Source organism: Bufo bufo, chromosome 6 (assembly GCF_905171765.1).
Source record: "Bufo bufo chromosome 6, aBufBuf1.1, whole genome shotgun sequence".
Lineage (NCBI taxonomy): Eukaryota > Metazoa > Chordata > Amphibia > Anura > Bufonidae > Bufo > Bufo bufo.
In genome coordinates this window covers 411,364,523-411,372,571 of record NC_053394.1, presented here as the reverse complement: position 1 = coordinate 411,372,571, position 8,049 = coordinate 411,364,523, and the positions used below count along the sequence as shown (strand labels likewise).

General features: G+C 41.0%; 1 non-coding gene and 1 pseudogene across 1 annotated transcript; both read left to right on the top strand.

Annotated features, from left to right (window-relative positions):
• Positions 1-333: 333 nt before the first annotated feature.
• LOC121006442 lies at positions 334-524 on the top strand. Its single transcript, XR_005780278.1, has one exon. It is a non-coding gene; the product is annotated as a U2 spliceosomal RNA (small nuclear RNA).
• Positions 525-6,717: 6,193 nt separating this feature from the next.
• LOC121006512 lies at positions 6,718-6,921 on the top strand (annotated as a pseudogene).
• Positions 6,922-8,049: the final 1,128 nt, after the last annotated feature.

Here is an 8,049-nt window from a genome sequence, read left to right as displayed (position 1 = left end):
ATATGAATATGTTTTATATGGACTTTTTACCTGCCCAACCCCTAGACAACAAAGAGTTTGTTGGATGATTGTTAATTGTTTTAAAAATGCCATCTGGAAAATTAGAAATATTTTAATGTTTAAACATGATAATATCGATGTCAAGAATTGTATGAGAATTGCTTTAGGTGAATTATATGTTTATTTTTTAAGAGATAAAATGAATTTTGGTCTAAAGGAGGCAAATACCCTATGGTGTTTGAATATTTGGAATACAATTGTTTTATAATTTTATGTCCTATTAATATTATCATTGTTTTATGTTAATTTATAATTCTTGGTTTCTTTTTTTGTATGACTTTTTACCTTAATAAATTTATGTTGAAACCTTATCTGTTCTTATCAGTTTAATATCTGATACGTCCCCTATCTGGGGACCATATATTAAATGGATTTTTCAAACAGGGAGATGGAAAAAGAGCTTGCTCTGTCCACTCCACGCATTGACCTGGTATTGCAGTACCTCCAGGACCGTTGCACCCCTTCTAATCCAGTATGAAAAACAGAATGAAATTGATTGCAAGCATCCTTCCAGCAAGCAAGTGGAAAGTTGTGTGTGTCCTGCCTCCCTCAGGAGTCTGCACTTCAGCTTCTCTTCTGTCTGCCCAGTCAGTGCTGTGCTGCTTCCTGCATACCTGCATCTAGTCTGTCAATCTCCTAATTGCATCAGCTGTTGGTTTGTTCCAGCACCAAGCAACCCAGTCAGCCAGTCTCCTCACACCCTAAATCCAATTAAGACTCATGGGTTAATTGGCTTATCACCTAAATGAAGTGTTTGGACCTCCACGCACATTACCTTGGGTTTGATTTGGGCCTGTTGTGCACACCTGCGATGCTGAGTTGTCCCTGAGAATTGACCCTTTTGTAGCAAGTTGGCTGGATGTAACCATTTTTCTTTGCTTCATTAAATGAGTAAAGTTTGCCTGTGTCTCCCTCTTGTGGATCTATCATTTGAACTGGACTACTTGGAGGATAAAAAGTAGTCCAGCACTTCTTATGTATTTGCAGCAGCAGCTGGACCTACCTTGTCTCGACAATGGACGGAACACTGCACGTGTCACAGGAGGCTTGTGAGGTCAGAGGTCAAATAAGGTCAGGTCAGTGGATGACATCACAAGGGCCCTGAAATCATAATCAACAACAATGCATACCCTTTTTTTTTTTTCACTATTCACTCCTCATATCATGTTTTCTGCTCGGCGTGTTTGGCACCAGGAATTGCATGCGAAGAAAAGGCGTGACTAAAAGTTGCGGGTGGGCGGGGCTATGCAGATGATTTCTGAGCGTAGGACGCACGCATGTTTTCCCTGGTTTGTGAGAGAAAGAAGCCTCCCGGACTGTGTGTGGGTCTGGGGCCTGTAGTCTATTGCCTTCAGAAGTGCTCTGCATTGGGGACCATCGGCCTGTACTGCGAACCCTTTCAGGTTATCGCTTCTCGGCCTTTTGACTAAGATCAAGTGTATGTGATTTTATTTCATCACTTGGTCTAGCCAAAAGGTATTTGGGGGTACCCCTCTCCTCGGCCTGGTGGGATCGCCCGTGTTTATAGCCCGGGCTTCACCATCCTGCTGCTATTGGGGAGAGGGATTAGTCCCCTAAATAACGAGTTGCGATCCCCCCTAACCTTCTGGTGTGGTTTATCCGAATCCAGAGGGTGCTGCGACGGTTGCGAGCGAACGAAGCAAACCATGGGCGACGATCCCGGCTACGTGCCGGAAAACGCTCGCCTAAAAAACTCTGTGAGAGCGGTTCTCAATAGGGGAGTCCACCCGGACAAAAATAAGGAGATACTGAGGTATCTGGTGGACATCGTGCTGGGCAATTTACTCCATGTTAAAAAGCACGAGATTATGGCGATTCAGGATTACCCCAAACTCGGTATTTACGATATTACGTTTATGGGTGACGGAATTTTCCGCAATGTCTTGAGAATCGCCGAACATTCCTCTGAAGAGAAAAAAATCGTGGTTAAAACTCCATGTTAAAAAGCACGAGATTATGGCGATTCAGGATTACCCCAAACTCGGTATTTACGATATTACGTTTATGGGTGACGGAATTTTCCGTAATGTCTTGAGAATCGTCGAACATTCCTCTGAAGAGAAAAAATCGTGGTGATGATGTGCAAGCCTTTTTGTCTGTTTATTTTAAGGACGTACAATGTAAAGGGAGGATTATGAACGAGTGTAACATCTGGACGTCCAAATGGAGATTTTTAGTCACCTGCATAAAAGACGATAGCACTCAACTCAGTTTTAAGACTCCCCCAGCACGTTTTAAAATTGGGCAAATTAATGGCGACCTCTTCTTTTCAGGGATGCCAAGTTTCTGTAGGACATGTGGGCAGTACGGTCATGAACAAAGTAAATGTGGTGTTAAATGCAAAAATTGTGGAAGTGTAGAACATAAAAGTAAAGATTGTCAACAAGGGAAAAAATGTAGCTTCTGCCAGGAACGCGATCATCTCTTTTCATCTTGTCCTCACAGGAGAACTCAGAAGGACAAAAAGCAATCCAAGGCGCCCCAGGAAAAACGAGCGGGACCAACCCACCCCGATGGAGAGGAACGAGCGTACGATGCCCCGGGCGATCAAGAAGCCGAAGCGGAGAGGGCTGAAGAAGGTGTCTGGCAGACGCAGGGTAAAAAGAAAAAAAACATGTCTCAGGCTCAGAGACTGGCCAAACGGAAGCATGACAGGGAGCAGGGAAGCGAGAGGCCCGAGTTGCCCCTGATGGAAGTGCAGGAGGGGGCAATCGGGCATGCTCCACATGCTGGGTCTCCTGAGGTCGACACCGATTCGTGTGAAAGCGAGCAAGAACAGGAGGGTCCCCGAAAGCGTGGCAGACGGAGGCGCTCGACAAGGGACCTGGGTAGGGGGAGCAGATGGAAATGTCCGGCCTGGCGGCAAAGGCGGACGCGGCTCCCCCTGAAACCTCCTCCCTGCCTGATCAGGCAGAGAGGGAGGGCATGGATACCCTAGAGGCCTCTGATTCACTGCCATGTGCACAGCGTCCCCCTGTTGGAGGGCCTGAGTCATCTCAGGTTGAGGGGAGAATGTCGGAGCCCGCTGGGGACCCACATGGTCAGAGAATGGAGACCCAGCCGAGACTGTCAGAGGCTTGCCTGCCGGTTTACCAGTGTGCGGCTGCCGACACATATCTGAGCGAGGGCAGTTCCTCTCCTGCAGAGTCATTGCTCACAGTGTCGTCGTATGGTGGGGACGTGAGTGGCAACTAGATTTCTGGTCCCGCTGGTAATTATTTTAGTGTTTTGTTTTTCCTTTTTTTTTTTTTAAATGGATACAGAACTCAAAGCCATTACTTTTAATGTAAGGGGCGTCAAACAGAGAAGTACAAGGATTGCACTTTTACATTTTTTATCCTTTTTTACGGCATCAGTTTTTTTCCCCAGGAATGCGGCATCCCACATGCTATCTCCTATAAGAAATATAAAGAAGATTGGCAGCACAGGCCATCCATCTGGTCTGGATCAAATGAGTCCAGATCGGGTGGGGTCGCCATACCTTTTAAGGGAAACGTTTTAATTGATGATATTAATGAAATTTTACCAGGTCGTATTTTTATTAGTTAAAGCTTTTATAGACGGTGTTAAATGGCAGTTTTTTAATTTTTATGGATCACCTGCCAAAAATGAGAAAGCAAGAATGTTGGAAATTTTACCACTTTTTATTAACACTACTGATCCTTTGAGACTTGCAGGTGATTTTAACTGTATAATAAGAGGGGAACGCGTTCTGTAAGTAGGAATTATGACAAAACCTCCGGGCTGTTGAAAAATATTGTGAACAATTTTAATCTGTTAGATGTGTATAAAGAATGTAACAGGGATAGCCCGGAGGAGGCCGGCGTTACCTGGAGTAACATTAATTGTAAATAAAGGATTGATTAAATTTTTTGTAATGAACAGTTACTGCCTTTTAAGTGTGAAGTTTTAACTAATGTTTTATCAGATCATAGGCTTTTATATTTTAGTATAAAGCATGATCTTAATAAGTTTTACGGCAAAAAATCCTGGAAAATGAATGTTTCCCTATTGGATGATCCACAGGTTTTAACTGATTTTAGTGAGTTTTATAAAGAATGCAGACGGAAAAAAGAGCTAGATACTCCCACCAGTTTATGGTAGGAGGGTATGAAGAAAAAAATGTAAGATTTTTTTATTAAAGTAAGCAAAAACAAAGCTAAAGAAAAAAGAGCCTCTTTTAAAATTTTAAATACCCATCTGCAAACTTTATATAAATTTCGAGATTGTGATATTAATGTAGATAAAGAAATAGAAGACTTAAAAAAAGAAATTGCACAATTTTTAGAACGGAAGGGCAAAGAAATTATTTTCCGTTCTAGGGTGCAGTTTGTGGAGGAGAATGAAACTTTCAAGATATTTTTTTTTTAAAACACACAAGAAAAATGTAATAGAAAATATTGAAGGCGATTCTAATGTGCAAAGTATTTTAAATAAAGTTCATGGTTTTTATACTTCCCTTTTCAGTGTGAAACCTGTGGATCAGAATTTTATGAAAGACTCATTGAAGGAGATCACCACCTTTTTAGATCCTGCTTCAAAACAGGTTTTATTACAAAATCTGTCGGAGCAGGAAATCCTTGAGACAGTCAAAAGTTTTAAAGCAGGTAAGGTACCTGGGCTGGATGGTATACCCAGTGAGTTTTATGTGAAGTTTTATAGCCTTTTAAAAGATTATTTTTATAGTCTTTTTAGCGAAGTTTTTAATTCTAAGGTTTTACCCAAATCCTGGAAAAAAGTTGAGGTCTCCCTTTTATTTAAAAAAGGTGACAAAACTGATTTAAAGAACTGGAGACCAATAACCCTTTTAAATACAGATTACAAAATTATGGCAAAAATATGCGCGAATAGATTGAAAGCCATAATTGGTAATATAATCCATCCAAACCAGGTATGCGCAATTCCAGGAAGAAGTATTTGGGACAACCTTAATTTAATTAAAGACTGTATAGAAGACTCAAAGTCTAGAAATAACAAACTAGCTATTTTATCAGTCGACTTTGAAAAAGCTTTCGACAGAGTCTCCCATTTTTATCTTTTTAAGGTTTTAGAGAGAATGGGTATACCAGAAGGTTTTTTACCGTCTTTAAAAGCTTTTTATAAGGACTGCTCAAGTAGAATTTTAGTAAATGGTTTTAAAACACAGGAAATATTTTTAAAGTCTGGGGTGAAACAAGGGTGTCCCTTGTACCCACTGCTTTTTATATGTGCATTAGAGCCTCTATTGTGCGCAATTAGACGCGACAAGCAAATCCGAGGCGTCCCCCTGCCGGGAGGGGGGGGAAGTAGAGGCTACATGGATGACGTTGCGGTACTTTGCAGGGACACCCTTTCGGTTTAGAAAACTCTGAAACAAATTAAATTTTATTGTTATGCTTCCAGTTTTAAAATAAATCTTAGCAAAAGCAGTGTTTTAAATATCGGAAGCACGGAACTAAGAGATATACCAGTTCCTGTATCTAACAGTGTAAAAATTTTAGGTATCTCCTTTAATGAATCTAATAATGGTTCTTATAGTTGGGACATGGTGGCACAAAAAGTCAATCAAAAAATATGTATGTGGAACGTAAAGTTTTAATTATAAAAATGGTTATTTTACCTATTTTATTATATTTAAGCATGGTCTTCCCCCCCTCCTGTTGTGCTTTTAAGGAAAATAACCAAAACTTGTTTTACCTTCTTTTGGAGTTCTAGAATGGAGAAGCTAAGAAAAGAAATTGTGATGAAATCAAAATCCAAGGGTGGCAAAGATTTTCTCGATTTTAATAGGTTTCTCTTAATAAAGTTTTTTAGTTTCTGTTTTAATGCACTTTTTAAAGATCATTATTGGTCATATTTTATACGTTTTAATACAGGGTTTTTTATGAGAAGGCTTGGTTGGTTTAATACAGTTTTATCCGTACCTTACGCTTTTAAATTACCTGTAAAAAAACAAGCTTTAGAAAAGATAGTGACTGATTTTAATCTAAAAAATAAAAGTGTAAACGAACTAAAAGATAGTAAAAGACTAATAAAGGAAATAAAAGACAGAGAGTTTGTGAGGTAGGAAATTTTAGAGAAGAAATATGTACTAATACTTGGAATTTAATCAATATTTCCTATCTATTTAACACACAGAAGGACCTGGCCTGGAGCTGCATTCACCAATGTCTTCCATGCCGGGCATTCCAATACAGAAGAGGCTACGTGAGATCAGAAATCTGCCCAAGAGAAGGATGCCAAGAAGTGGAAACCGTGCACCATCTTCTGTGGACCTGCTCCTTTGCACAAGCCTTTGCACCCACTGATAGGAAAAATCGCCAGTATAAGGACTTTTAATTATAACTTGATTTTATATGGTTTTATGGAATGCCCATCAGTTGCCCACAAAACAAAGGCATGGAAGACGGTGAATTGCGCTAAAGAAGCTCTATGGAAGGCCAGGAACATTTTAATTTTTAAACAGGAGGTTTTATTAGTTGAAGATGTTTTAGGTCTCTGTCTGTGTGAATTGTATATTTATTATTTGATTGACAAGAAAGCTAATGCCACCCTTACAAGGGAATGGTTTTTAAATGATTGGAATGCAATAATGTAATGTGCCACCATGTCATTTTATAACTGTTTTCATATATTTTTTTTTATGTGAATAGTTGTATAAATTTATTGGTTTTTTAAATAAATAAGTGTTATCCCTGTATAAGTGATTGCCAACTTAAAAAAATAAAATCTGATACGTCCCCTATCTGGGGACCATATATTAAATGGATTTTTCCAACAGGGAGATGGAAAAAGAGCTTGCTCTGTCCACTCCACGCATTGACCTGGTATTGCAGTACCTCCAGGACCGATGCACCCCTTCTAATCCAGTATGAAAAAATAGAATGAAATTGATTGATTGCAAGCATCCTTCCAGCAAGCAAGTGGAAAGTTGTGTGTGTCCTGCCTCCCTCAGGAGTCTGCACTTCAGCTTCTCCTCTGTCTGCCCTGCTTTCTGCATACCTGCATCTAGTCTGTCAATCTCCTAATTGCATCAGCTGTTGGTTTGTTCCAGCACCAAGCAACCCAGTCAGCCAGTCTCCTCACACCCTAAATCAAATTTAGACTGATGGGTTTATCACCTGAATGAAGTGTTTGGACCTCCACGCACATTCCCTTGGGTTTGATTTGGGCCTGTTGTGCACACCTGGGAGGGTTGCTGAGTCATCTCTGGCAGGCAATTGACCCTTTTTGTATCAAGTTGGCTGGATGTAACCATTTAGCTCTTCCAGTGCTTCAATAAATGAGTAAAGTTTGCCTGTGTCTCCCTCTTGTGGATTTTTTGAACTGGATTACTTGGTGGCTAAAAAGTAGCCCAGCACTTCCTATGCAGCTGGACCTACCTTGTCTGTTCAATGGACGGAACACTGCGCGTGTCACAAGAGCCTTGTCAGGTCAAGAGGTCAAATAAGGTCAGCTATTGGATGACATCACAAGGGCCCTGATGGAACACTCAACAATGGGGCCGTGACATCACAATCAACAATGCTTAGACTTTTTTTTTTTTTTTTCCCTTTCACTCACTACTATTCCTATCATGTTTTCTGCTTCGCGTGCTTTGGCACCGCACCAGGAATTTCGTGCGAAGAAAAGGCGTGTCCAAAAGTTGCGTGTGGGCGGAGCTATGCAGATAGCAAACACGAAAAGGAGCATGCTGGTGACTTCTGAGCGTAGGACGCGTGCGCACGTTTTCCCCGGTTTGTGAGAGAAAGAAGCCTCCCGGACTGTGTCTTGGGCTGGGGACAGTAGTCTATTGCCTTCATTAGTGCTCTGCATTGGGGACCATCGGCCTGTACTGCGAACCCTTTTCAGGTTATCACTTCTCGGCCTTTTGGCACGATCGAGTGTGTAAAAGCATTTGGTTTTGCTGGAAGGTTTTCTTGGGGTACCCGTCTACTCGGCCCTGAAGGATCGATCTGGTTTATTGCCAGGTCTTAACCTTCTCGTTGC